Genomic DNA, 13,494 nt, shown 5'->3' on the forward strand with positions numbered 1-13,494 from the left:
AATTATTAATTAGAATTAATCAGAATTTAATTTGGGATTAATTGGAATTAATTAAAGGTGGAAGAGGTGAATTGTAATTGTTCAATAGTTGAACAAAAGAAGACAATTCTAGAACCATCCAAGGGTAGACGGTTTTGGAGGCTCTTCAAGGATTTCTAGAAGCCTCCTGGATGCATGCAGATAAGGAAAGAATTTGAAATGGGACTAAATATATTATTTAATCAATTCAAATCTTGCTTTGCCTGCAAGTTACCTAAACTATAAGACCAACAAATTTCGTTCATACCTTTATCATAAGTCTTAGGAACGGAATTTTCTTCTCCTCCCTCCCTCTCCTCATCATTCTAGGGTTTCTATGGTTTTGGGTACAAACCATTAGAGATACTAAGGGTGTGTTTAGTTGCGGAAAAATGTGCCGTTTTCCGGAAATTTTTTCCAAGAAAAATGAGAATTTTGAAAATGTGTTTAGTTCGTCTATTTTTCTAAATTTTTCACCGAAAATGAAAATTTTCTGATTTCTAAAATTACAAAGAAGTTGGAAATTTTGGGAAAACCAATAATCATTGTTTTCCACATTTTTCTAATTCCAAAATTTTTCTAAAATATAACCACACTCACTCCCACCTCTACCAAACCCCACCTTAACACCCCCGACCCACCACAGCCCTACCTACCCACACCCACCCACTCCCAAGCCCACCCCCACAAAAACACACACACCCACCCACCCCCACAAACATACACCTACCCCCACCACCGCCCCACCCCCACCCCCACTCACACACCCACCCATACACACACAACCACAAACATACACCCACACCCAACCCACCCCCTACACACACACACACCCATAAACAGACACCCACACCAACCCCTACCCACACCCCCACACACATCCACACTCACCCCCACACCCACCCCTACAAACACACACATACACACCTACCCACCCAACACCACTACCACAATCACCGACCTACCATCACCATCACCACCACCACTACCCCATCACCAGCATCACCACCTCCGCCACAATTTCCGTCGCTTCCACCGCCGCCGCCACCACCACAACCAACGTCGCCATCATTGACACCACCACTGCCCCCACCCCAGCCTACCACTTTACCGTTTTCTAAAAATGAAAACCGATAGAAATATACGCATCTAAACGCGTTTTCTAATTTTCTAAAACTGAAAACGAAAAATGAATAAGTTTTAACTAAACGCGTTTTCTAAATTTTCCAATGAAAACTGAAAACGAAAAACGAAAACTGAAAAGGGAAAACGAAAAACGAAAAATGAAAATTGTTTTTCTGTAACTAAACGCAACCTAAACTTTTGGTGATTGCTTTCCAAAGTTTTCAAGAAGGAATTTTGTTTTGTTATTTACTATATTAATCAAAAGGTATGTAAACCCTAACTCTATGTTTATTTCGATTATTATAGAGTTCCTTTAGGGTTCTTGATATTCATAGGTTATTGCTATCAATAAAGAAAACATAGATCCAAATAGGTTGCATGTGAACTTAAGAGTTAAGTAATTTTCCGCCTCATGCATAGTTTTATAACCTCTAAAACCCATCACAAAAAATCCAACAAATATGTTTACTAAGGTGGCGACTACATATGATTTGAAGGTGTGTACGGCTTCAATTGGCCTTCCACGTACTTGAAGAGAAGATACAAAAATAGAGAGATAGATGGGGAGTTACAAAGTTCTAGATTGGATACAAAAAGTTTAGTTGATTAGCCTCCAAGTGAGAGACTTTTAAGTTGTGGATTTTGATTCTCCTTATGACCTTAATGTAGTAAGCTATTCATCAGTAATCAATAAAATCTCTCTCTCTCTCTCTCTCTCTATATATATATATATATATATATATATATATATATATATATATATATATATATATATATATATATATATATATATATATATATATATATATATATATATATATATATATATATAGGGAAATGATCAAATGAGAACACCTAAAAGGTTGAGAACGCGAGAACAAGTATATTCATTTGTGATTCCATGTATTCATTTATGGAGAAATGATAAATTTTTACGCACAATCAACATGAATATGCCTTTTCTCTTCAATTGAAATTAAAGGCGTAAAAATTTATCATTTCTCCACAAATGAATAAATGGAATCGCAAATGAATATACTTTGTTCTCGCGTTCTCAACCTTTTTGGTGTTCTCATTTGATCCTGCGAGAACAAGTATATTCATTTGTGATTCCATGTATTCATTTGTGGAGAAATGATAAATTTTTACGCACTATCAACATGAATATGCCTTTTCTCTTCAATTGAAATTAAAGGCGTAAAAATTTATCATTTCTCCACAAATGAATAAATGGAATCGCAAATGAATATACTTTGTTCTCGCGTTCTCAACCTTTTTGGTGTTCTCATTTGATCCTACTCCTATATATATATATATATATATATATATATATATATATATATATATATATATATATATATATATATATATATATATATATATATTACTCTCTGTGAAAACATTGTTGAAGTGCTTAAACCCTAACAAAATTAATGCACAATAAAGTCATGGGAAGACAAAAAAAAAAATGAAATTACAGGAAATTACTCGACTTATATTATACAAACATTCACCACATAAACTTAAATCAATAAATTTTATTATATATCCCTCAAACTGGACTTTGTGGTTGGAGTAGACACAAGGAAATGGAAATGGTAATTATGAACCTAATATAAAATAGGAAAATGACATGTGTAGAGGATGCCATCATAAGATATTGGATATTTAACGGCGTTGCCTCGTAGAGTAGAAAAGGGAACGATGGTTAGAGTTATTGATATAAGAAGCAAGACCAATTCAAAAGAAAGCTATCACAAAAGATATGCTTTTCGATACCATAAACCCATTGGACAAGACATATGCAGAAAACATAGGCTTGATTTGCTCGTATCCTAAAGATAAGGAGGCTATAAGAACTACAACCACCACAATTTCACTACATGTGTTTTTAATCCATTAAGCAACATCGGTAGTTAACTATGTATGGTTCAAGTTAAATATCTCTTTTGGTGTCAGGTTGTCCCCATTCATCTCATCTCCGAGTGAAAGAGGGTGTGTCTCATCAAGTACGTGTGAACACATTATTATATCAGCTACAACAAAAGAAAAATAACATGTAACATGTGTATTAACAATCACATGCAGAAAGGTATAAAAAGAAATAAAGAAGAAGACATACTTGGAATAAACATTTTTCAGCTCGTATCTATAGAACTAGTAGTTGGATAACGGCTAGATGCAAAAATTGTTTCTATCTAAGTCTTGACGATGATGTATTAAATCGTTTTTGTTCAAAATATTGTAGAGTTTGTTATTACGGTGTGATCAAATTGTGAAAAAACGTTTTTTTTTTATGTCATCTCAGCTCAAGTACTAGTATCAACGGTCATTCATTAAGCTTAACCACAAAGGTAGTGTTTCCCATTATTGATTCCATAAACAGGACCTTTGAAGGGTGTTTTTCCATTCATATCAATATGCGCTCTTAGTTTGCAAGCAAGTCTAGCCTTGGGCAATTCTACAATTATTTTCCAGATCTTTCTAAGAAACTTCATGGCTTGATTATCTACATTTTTCATGAAATGATTTAGAAAATACAACAAGAAAAAGGACAAGCTATAAAACAAACAGACCAATTAACAATCTGTTTCCAATTAAATTTATTGAGTATGGAAAAGTGGTAAGATATAACTCAAGATTCAACTTCTATGAAACCTTTGTTGCTGAAATGCACAAGGTTTCCCAGCAAAAACTGAAAGCATACGCTCTTCCATCCGAGTAAGTTTTGGATATTCATTAAGTACTTATAACGCAACATCTACAAAATATTTTGAACTTGGTTACCAAATTGGAACGATGAGGCAAATGCAAAGAAAAACGCAAAAGATGCAAGGAATCTAGTAGATTTTGATATAAGAGAGAAATACTCTTACATAAATAGCTCAACCTTTATAGTTGATGTATTCGAATAGAACGCTAGTTCGGGTCTTGTTTATCCAAAGAGGGTCAGACATCTTTTTAGAATTTTCAAAGCGATAATCTACCATGTGACGCTTGCGGGATACATCTGCCATTTAGAGAAACGTCTTTTAGTGACTGTCTCTTGTGTCCAGCAACGCAATGTACTTTGTAAGGAGAGTCTTATCCATGATAACATGTTCTGCAACGACTACTAGACAAAGATAAGTGTTAGATTAGTTGTTATGAAGCTTCATGTGCTCGTTTTTCATTAGTTATAGAAGATTATCCTCAAACATTGTTGACGTTTCTCCATACACTACAATGTGTAGTGGTGTTTCAAGTGGTGTTTCATTGTTCTTGTTTTGTCTTGAATCTTACTAGTTCTTTGTCTCGATCTAAAATGTCTTTTGTCGCTTCCCAATCTCCATTTATTGTTGCTATCTTCAAATTTGTCGACTTTCAAATTTTATTTTTCCCATTTAAACAGTAAAAAGAAAAGATGATTATCTGCGAAAATGCCTTCTCCTCAAAATAGCAACAACAAATGTCAACTCAAAAGTCGCAAAAACATGTTTAGATCAGGACAGTGAACTAGTAAGTTGCAACATAAACGAGAACAATGAAACATCACTACACGTTGTAGTGTATGGAAGAATTTCAACACTGGTTGTGAAGAATCTGCTAAAACTGATGGAAACCGAGGATGTGGAGCTTCGAAATAACAATTCCAATACTTCTCTGTGTTTAGGATTCGTTTCCGGACATGTTAGCATGGCGAAGACTCTCCTTACAAGGCACAACGCCTTGTTGGACATGAGAGGCAGTCACCAAAAGATGTCGCTCAACATGACAATTGTATCCCGCAAGCGTCACATGGTGGATTATCTCTATGAAAAGTCTGAAAAGATGTTTGACCCTCATTAGACAGACGAGACCCGAACCAGCATTCTCTTCGAATGTATTAACTATCAAGTAAGAAGTATTTGGTAAAAGTATTTCTATACCATAATCTGTTATATTCCTTTCATCTTGTGTTTTTTTCTTTTTCTTTTGTCATACAGTTCCAATTTACTATCCAAGTTCCAAATACTTTGTAGATGTTGTGGTAAAAATAATTAAATGTCTACAACTTTCTCGGATGGAAGACCGTATACTTGGAATGTTAGCCGGGAATCATCGTGCATTTAGGAAAGAAGTGTTTCATACCAGTAATATCTCGATTCTTTCTTACCGTATTTTCACACTCAATAAATTTAATTGGTAACAGATCGTTAGTATGTTAGCTTTAGAGATTGTCCTTTTTCTTGTGTTATCTAAATCATATCATCAAAAAACTAGGAAATCAAGTCATGGAATTGCTTAGAAAGTCCTGGGAAATAATTGTATAATTGCCTAATTCTAGACTTGCTTACATACTAAGAGGGCCTACAAACATGTATGGAAAACATTCGTCAAGGGTCATAGCTGTGGCAACAAGAATGGGCAACATTTCCTTTGTGGTTGAGCTTATTTAACAAATGTCGACACTTTTACTTGAGCTAGATGACCTAAAGCAAATTGTTTTCCATGTTTCTTGACTACTCCATAGTCACAAAATCTACGGTGTGTTAATAATCTTCAAGACTTAGATTGGAACAACATGTGGCATCTAGCCGATGTCCCGAGGAAGACATCGATCGATGATCATTATAAGGAAAATATTATTCAACGACCATAGCTAGAGATGCGGGAGGAACAGTATTAGTTCCATGTACATCTTCTTCTTTATGTAAGTATGAAACATTTTTGCATGTGATTGTTAAAACACATGTTTTTTTGTGACTGTTATAATGATGTGTTCCCAAATACTTGAGGAGACACTTCCTCTGTTACTCGAAGATAAGAAGAATATGGATGGCCTAGAGCCAAAAGAGATATTCAAGTTGAACCATAAGGAGTTAACTATAAAAGGTGCTCACCGTATTAAAAACAATATAGTGATTTGGTGATGGTTGTAGGACTTGTAGCCTCTCTATCATTAGGATACAAGCAAACCAAGCATATGTTCCCTACATACGCATTGCCCAATGGGTTCATGGTATTGAAAATCATGTCTTTTGTATTGTCTTACTTTTGAATAGGTCTTGCTTCTTATCTGAGTAGCTCTAACCATAGTTCCCTCTTTCTAATTTACGAGATCACGCATCAAACATCCCATATCTTATGATGGTGTCTTGTATGGGCTCATTTTCCTATTTTATATTGTGTTCGTAAGTACCATTTATCAGTGTCAACTTCAACCATAAGGTCCCGTTTGAGGGATATATAATAAAATTCAGTGATTTGAGTTTATGTGAATGTTCCTATAATATGAGTCGAGTGATTTCATGTTATTTCATTTTGTCTCTGTCTTCCCATGACTTTTGTGGGTTAATTTTGTCAGGGTTTCAAGATTTCAACAAACGATTTCAAAATTATCGGGCTATATCCACGAGCGAACACGAGAGATAGATTGTATTAATTAGTGTCGAAAGGATTACGACTAGGTGAATCGGTCTCCACCACTTAATAGTCTCCTACTTGGAGGCTGCTCAACCGAAGTGTTGCCATCCAATATAGAACTATGTAACTCCCCATCTCTATCTGGTATGCGCCTTCTCTATAAGTAAAGAACCTGGAAGGCCAAGTTGAAGCCATACATAACTTCAACTTCTATATAGCTTCATTTATAGCTTCCTTATCCTTAACATATATTATCACATTTATAGGTTGATAAAAGCAACAGGGGCAAGCATATGTTCTTTAGATATGCGTTCATCGAGTTTATCTTATCGAAGGCCATACCTTTGCTAATGGCTTTCTTATCGATAGATCTTGCTTATTATGCAATTGGCTATGACTATGTAGAACATGGTTACCACCCCTTATTACACTACAAGATCCTGTTAATTAGCTAAGCCATTTCAAGCACTTTGTGATGTTCATGGTATTATCTTTTATTCTACCATCTTTCTACTCTATGAAGACATGTTGTCAAGGATCTCGTACAAGGATGGCATCCTTTATGCAGTTAGTTTTGCTATTTTTATCGGGTTCATCACTATTATTGCTCAATATAAAATTATGATTCAAGTTTATGTAAATGTTCCTATATAATGATTTGAGTATTTCATATTATTTTCTTTCGACTCTTGAAAGAAAGTAGGATCTAAAAGAAATCAAAATTTGACTAGAAAGTGAGACATGGAGATCCAAATAAAAATCACTTTAAAAAAGACCATGTAATGACCATGCACCATGAGAGATGTGACAAAAGTTAAAAAAAAAAAAAAAAAAAAAAAAAAAAAAAAAAAAGTGAAGTATCTTGTCTTCTCTATACTTTATACTTTAAACCTAGAATTTGGAAAACAATGTGATGATAAGACTAGCCGGTTTGATCAAGTTTATCGATCGCCTAGTTAGTAATTATCTTTTTATTGTTTATTTAGGTTCATACTCCTATTTCATAAATTAGTAGTTATTTTTTATCGTTAATTAAGATTAGTATTTCCTTAGTAATTATCCCTTTATTTTGTTATGTTTTTGTTTATGGTAAGTAGGGTATGACAAAACATTATAAGTAGGATCGTGGGATTGTTTTTATGATTATGAATAACTAATTTGATTCATTTAATCCTTGGACATTTTCCATGTTTCTCGAACTACTTTCCTCGTCATGGCAAACAAAAAGTGTGCTTGTTTGGGAGGAGAGTAATGATATGATTCGCCGATTTGATCAAGTTTATCGGCTAATTAGTATCTATCTTTAGCTCTTTTATTAAGGGTCGTGTTTATTTAAATTAATAGTTATCTTTTATCGTTCCTTAGTAGTTTTCCCTTTATTTTGGTAAATAGGGTTTGACAGAAGATATAAGGAGTACGTTGGAAACAGTTTTTATCATCAACATTTAATATGTTTAAGTGGGTACCAAGTTAAGGAGGTATACAAGGGATTATGATGTTTACATGGGGTTTAGTAATTAACAAAATTACCATGTATAGAAGGTTTTCGTTATCAGTATTTAATATGGTTAAGTAAATGGTGAGAATATATAATGAAGTAGGAGGTTATACTGCTCTAGATTGGATGAGTTGGTGGTTGTTAATGAGAGATGATAATAATTTGTTTTGTTTTGATGAATCATGTTTAAAATAAAGAGAAGGTGAATGATATTTTTGTTTTTTTTAATAAACATAAGAAATGAATCTAAACTTTTTTCTCTTAGCAAAGAATGACAAATTCATTTGACCACGAAATTTAATGGTATTTAAAGAATTCTATTTTCTTTGTCAACCAAACATAATTTTTAGTGGATTTCATATTCAAATTTCATCCAAATTTCTTTGAAATCTACGAACCAAATAAGTTTGTGTCTGAGAGAGAGGGAGAGAGAGAACTTGCTTGGTAATTGGCCCATTGGTTATCCCAAATTTTTTTGTTGCTATAAATAGTATTGGAACCAAAACCTGCGATTTACAAAATTCCAATACTATGTACAAGTTTCAATTGAGGATGTACAACTATAACAACGTTCAAAAGTATTCATTAAAGATTGAAATAAAGGGCCCTTGGTCAGTTGGTCTAAATCTTTTGGTTTTATGGTCCGGATTTTAGCAGAAAATTTTCAGACATTTGATTAGCAGAAATTTCAGAATTGTTTAATAACGTATTTTTAATAACAAAACTATGAATATTTTCTGGTTACAAGTGAAAATTTAAAATTAATAGAACGTTTTCCAATATCCTCAATTCTAATAAAACACCTTAAGTTAGCTTCTCTTAAATTACTATATTAAACTAACGATGAATTAATACAAATAAGTTAATTTATTAAAAGTTTAATATCAAAAAACATCAGGAAAGTACCCAAAAAAATTTGATATAATATCAACTTTATAATAACAAATATAAAAAATTCTTATATGCTATATGTCTACTATTAATAAAAATTGTGAAAATATGCTTTTACTTTTGACCATATGTTTTTTACTTTAATTAACCCATTTAGCTACCTCACCGAAACTTATATTGATGATTCGTGTGGAGTTTTCTAGTGAGAATTATTTGAATTCGAGCTTTAGACCAAAAAAATGATCTAAAATAATTACATGAATAACCAAGAAAAAACAAAAAATTGCTATGTTGATTTTTTTTTTTTTTAAAAAGAATCCAAACTTAGATCTAATGGAAACATCCTACAAACTTAGATTCATATATACTATATTATAGAGAACAACAATACCTTAGAATTCTAACAAAGAACATGCCTCACATAAAGTTCTACCAAAAACGTTGAAAAACTATTTAAAAAAACTTTTAACTCACGGACGTGGGATCTAATACCAATTTGATATAAGTTCCATGAAGAAATCAGCTTTGTTAAAAATGATGTCATTAATTTTTCTTGCATTTCCTTAGTATATTTTTAGCAAATCTGAAAAAAGAAACTAATTGCAAAGACCTCTGAAAACAAACCAAAAATCAAATCTAATAGACTTAATTTGAGAAGTGCATAATTGTCAAATCAAATCAAAACCCAACAGAGAAATATAAAGAAAGCAGGGATAGATAAAGAGATCTGAAAAGAATATGGAAGGAGATATGACCTTAAGAAAACAAAGGTGGAAATGGTAAAAACCCTAAAAGCTACCACTATCATGTGTCGCGGGCACCACCATCAGCCACCCCCTCCGCCATCACCTCATCACCGAGACCACAGTTAATTTAATGTGTATCGTCGTTTCCAAAAAAAAAAAATTTGCTAATCGATCAGGAGGTGCACCGATTCCCGAACTAAGAAATTGGTATTAAAAACCAAACTAGAAATCATACAGGAATTGAGCTCTAGATTTGAAAACCAAATAACAAATTCATGTGTATCATCGACTCCAGAAAATAAAAATTCATATGGTTACCGAACCAGAAAGAGAAAATGGGATTTACCGGGTGATTGGAGAAGGAGACTGCAACCGGATTCCGGTAGGGAGAGAGAAAAAAGAGGCTAGAGGATTTCAAAAAATCAGTAGTTTCCCGACGAGACGCTGGATTCAGATCGAAGATTGTAGTAGGAGGAGGGCAAAGGTCCCAGATAGAGTGGGGTGTGTGGTGGGCGGTAGAGGGGCGAGAGTTTTGGTGGACTCCGAAGAGAGGTTTTGGTGAAGCAACTTCAGCGAGTGTGAAGAAACAAAGAAAGAGCCATAGATAGAGGGACGTCTGACGTCTGACGTCTGACGACACTCCTATAGGATGGACCCTTTTTTATATTTGTTTTTACGATTTATTTTGTTAACCTTAAATTAGTTGGTATTGTTGGTTTAGGGTTTATTTTACTTATCGGACCTTTTGGTCCTAGCAATTTTAAAATCCGAATTAAGCACAAAAAAAAATTTCCCATACGCTGCAAAAAAATTCTCACACGCTGAAAGAAGATATCATATTTAATGCAGGAATCGACTTACCTCACACATACACAATCTAATGTGAAATTCAACAACCCCCTCCATTTCTGATCCCCAAAAGGATTTCATGAAGTGAAAACCCTAGTTAACAGATCGACTTAGAAACTACAAAATCAATACAAACATAAAGGGAAATTTATAAATTGTTAGAAATTCAGGGTAATAAAGACACTTGAATATTCTGAGAATTGTGATTCCACTTTCAAGTCAAATAATTTGGGTGGTACCCCTAATCTTTGATTGGATAAGACTCAGAAAAGAAAAGAACAGAGAATGAAAATGTGTGAAATTCGTGAGTACCAGAAAACTGACCAAAAAATTGGTTAAAAACCTTCTTTGTCTGAAAACTGTCAAAACTGTCATAAAACAGTTTTCTCAACAGTCAAAACGGTCATAAATCCGGGTTTTCTATAAGAATTAATGCAAAGTCAAAAACGGGTCAAATATTCAAAATTTCGATTTTCTGATGCATTTTTAATACAGCAATACAACCCAAATATTCAAAACTTGGACCCCGCCAGGGGCTGCCACCCCTTGGACCCCACTCGCAGGAGCGTTGCCCCCGGACCCCGTTCGTTCAAGGGCTTCGCCCCTAAATGACAGTTTATTTTTAATTTTGAATAAACTTAAACAAGTGTGCACTCCGCATCTTCCTTACTTGATTAATATTTATCAAAATTGATTTTTGTTCAACAAGTCGACCCATTACACTTAAATACAATAAGTGAAACAAATCACCAACATAAATCGAGTGGTTACCTGACCAAGGTCTGTTGAAAACCAACAAATAAAGTAAAGCCAAAAATCAAAATCGATGATTGGTTTGGGGTTTGAGAGTGTCAAATCAATGAATCATGTTCTTGAGAGAAAGATAACTTGGAATGTTGTTATTGTTGCCGATATATGCAAGGACATAATTTCTGTCATAAAAATTAAAATTAAAAAAAAATTATAATTATAATTCTGATCTTTGAAAATGGATTAAAGCAAATTAATAATCAAAAGTACAAACAATCGTAAATCAAAGATTATATGATAAAATTCTAACTTTTTTAGCTTAAAGTATATGATATGGATCACAACTCAAACTTCACTAACACTAAACTGCAATAGACAGGGATAACCAAACACTCACCAAAAGTTAAGCCCTCAAAATTCAGTTTTGTAGTCTGATTCCAAAATTGAGCTGGAAAAAACCATTAAATATTCCCTTAAATATATTGAACTAACGAAATTATGTCTATCATAAAAAAAGTGTACCATTTGAGGAAGTCATTTCAACTAGAATGGGTGTAGTGTAGAACAGAAGTTGATCTGCCCCCTTGCTAAAACCCATCGGGGTGATGATGGTCCCTGGAAACTCATTGGACGCGAAAACAATGTCTTGGTCGGAATCATCGGTACTTTGAACCACCGCCCTGATAGTGCGCTGATAAGATTGCGCATACAACCTCCGATCTGATCTCTCTAGATCAAGACTCGTCTCTCATTTTCTTTCCGAATCTCTCCCGCTTAGGTTTTTATACACATACACACACAAATACACTCTCTCTCGCTGGATGTTTCATAGGAAAAGAAGGGTACAAATCTGCCTTAATTACTGCCGGAAAACAAAAGAGAACACACTCGCCGGTGATGCCACCGGAGAAGATGACCGGTGGTATCAACCTCCCGAAACTTTCACTCATCTCTTTCCATGCGGCGCACCCCCTTATTAAACCCTAATCAAACATGCGTTTAAATATGAGTGGAAAAGTTCTACTTTCGACTGTGGTTAATGCTGTTGGTCCAAATGAGGGAAGAAACAGCTTGCGCCCGCCTGTAGGCTGTAGCTGCTAAGGAAGAAGAAAAGTTGTTTTATGATTTATGAAAATGACGAAACTGGAACTGGTCCTAAAGTTTGGCAAGCTAACGTCATATAAATTCCTCTTTGCAATTATTATTTCCGAAAAAAGCAAATTAGACCCTCGACATTTATATTCAAAATTAAAGCATTTCGTTTATCTTTTTAAAAAATCAACTTTTTAATTAATTTTATCAATAAACCTTTATAAAGTAATCTTCATAAAGACAAAGAAAGGTTATCATTGGTAACAGTCTAGAGCTAGCTAGAAAAGAATGCTTCAATTTTAAGTTTGTGTTATGATTTACAATAAAGAACGGAAAAAGGTAGCAAAGGTGTATCCAACTCTTTTTTTTCACCAATAAAATCTTTGCATGTTGTCATGGCCTAATGCCAATCAGGTACTTATTTCAATGATATTGATGGCATCTGATAGTTTATGATGTGGAACTAATTTAATGGTTATTGAGTAAATGTAAAAAATTATGTATAAATCAGTGTACTTCTATATATTTGTGTTCTAAGAAAAATCATATTTACATGATGTGAAACTAAAATAGCCGGTGGATTACATAGCCACAACAATAAATATCAGCACTCAAAGTGGTAAATAAATCGATGGCAATAGCATCATGGTCATTTTTTTTCTATTAAGCCCTGAAACAAGTAAAAACTATGAATCATTCTTGAGAAATATACGATTAAACGAAATAATTCATTCTTCTAAGCAAAGTTAATACTAGGAATTTGCTTTCATTTCTCTTTGTTTTATGTGAACCTAGTCCATAAAGATCATTGTAAGTGTACATAAGGAAGGAACTTGACACCAAAGGCTATAATAAACAAATAAATAGAATTTTGTGCTATTTATTGCATTTAACTGTTTCGTTTAATATAACTTGTAACTTCATTAATATGTTTATTACAACGTTGTACTTTCGTTTCTCCCTATTACAACAATTTACTTTAAAATCTACCTTATTACACCAATGTCATCCAAATAATTATTAATGTTATAACTAAGTTTTTTCAAAATATAATATGCTAATAAAAAAAACAAAAGTAAGATTCCATAATTAGAGAGATTTTTCGAAGTACGTCTTAATGAGAAATAAAATTAGAAGTAT

The 13,494-nt window shown here is 33.6% G+C and overlaps 1 long non-coding RNA gene across 2 annotated transcripts; it reads right to left on the reverse strand.

The window, feature by feature from the left end:
- Positions 1 to 9,002: 9,002 nt before the first annotated feature.
- LOC145129225 (uncharacterized) lies at positions 9,003 to 12,395 on the reverse strand. 2 transcript variants are annotated; one of them, XR_013717389.1, is made up of 4 exons: positions 11,785 to 12,395; positions 11,660 to 11,710; positions 11,284 to 11,444; positions 9,003 to 10,629 (listed from the first exon to the last, which is right to left on the reverse strand). It is a non-coding gene; the product is annotated as an uncharacterized LOC145129225 (long non-coding RNA). The 2 variants fall into 2 exon arrangements; XR_013717388.1 differs by lacking the exon at positions 9,003 to 10,629 and having other exon boundaries at positions 11,151 to 11,444.
- Between the last annotated feature and the right edge of the window lie 1,099 nt (positions 12,396 to 13,494).

This window comes from Lactuca virosa, chromosome 8 (assembly GCF_052849685.1).
Source record: "Lactuca virosa cultivar CGN04683 chromosome 8, Lactuca_virosa_CGN04683_v6, whole genome shotgun sequence".
Taxonomy (NCBI): Eukaryota; Viridiplantae; Streptophyta; class Magnoliopsida; order Asterales; family Asteraceae; genus Lactuca; species Lactuca virosa.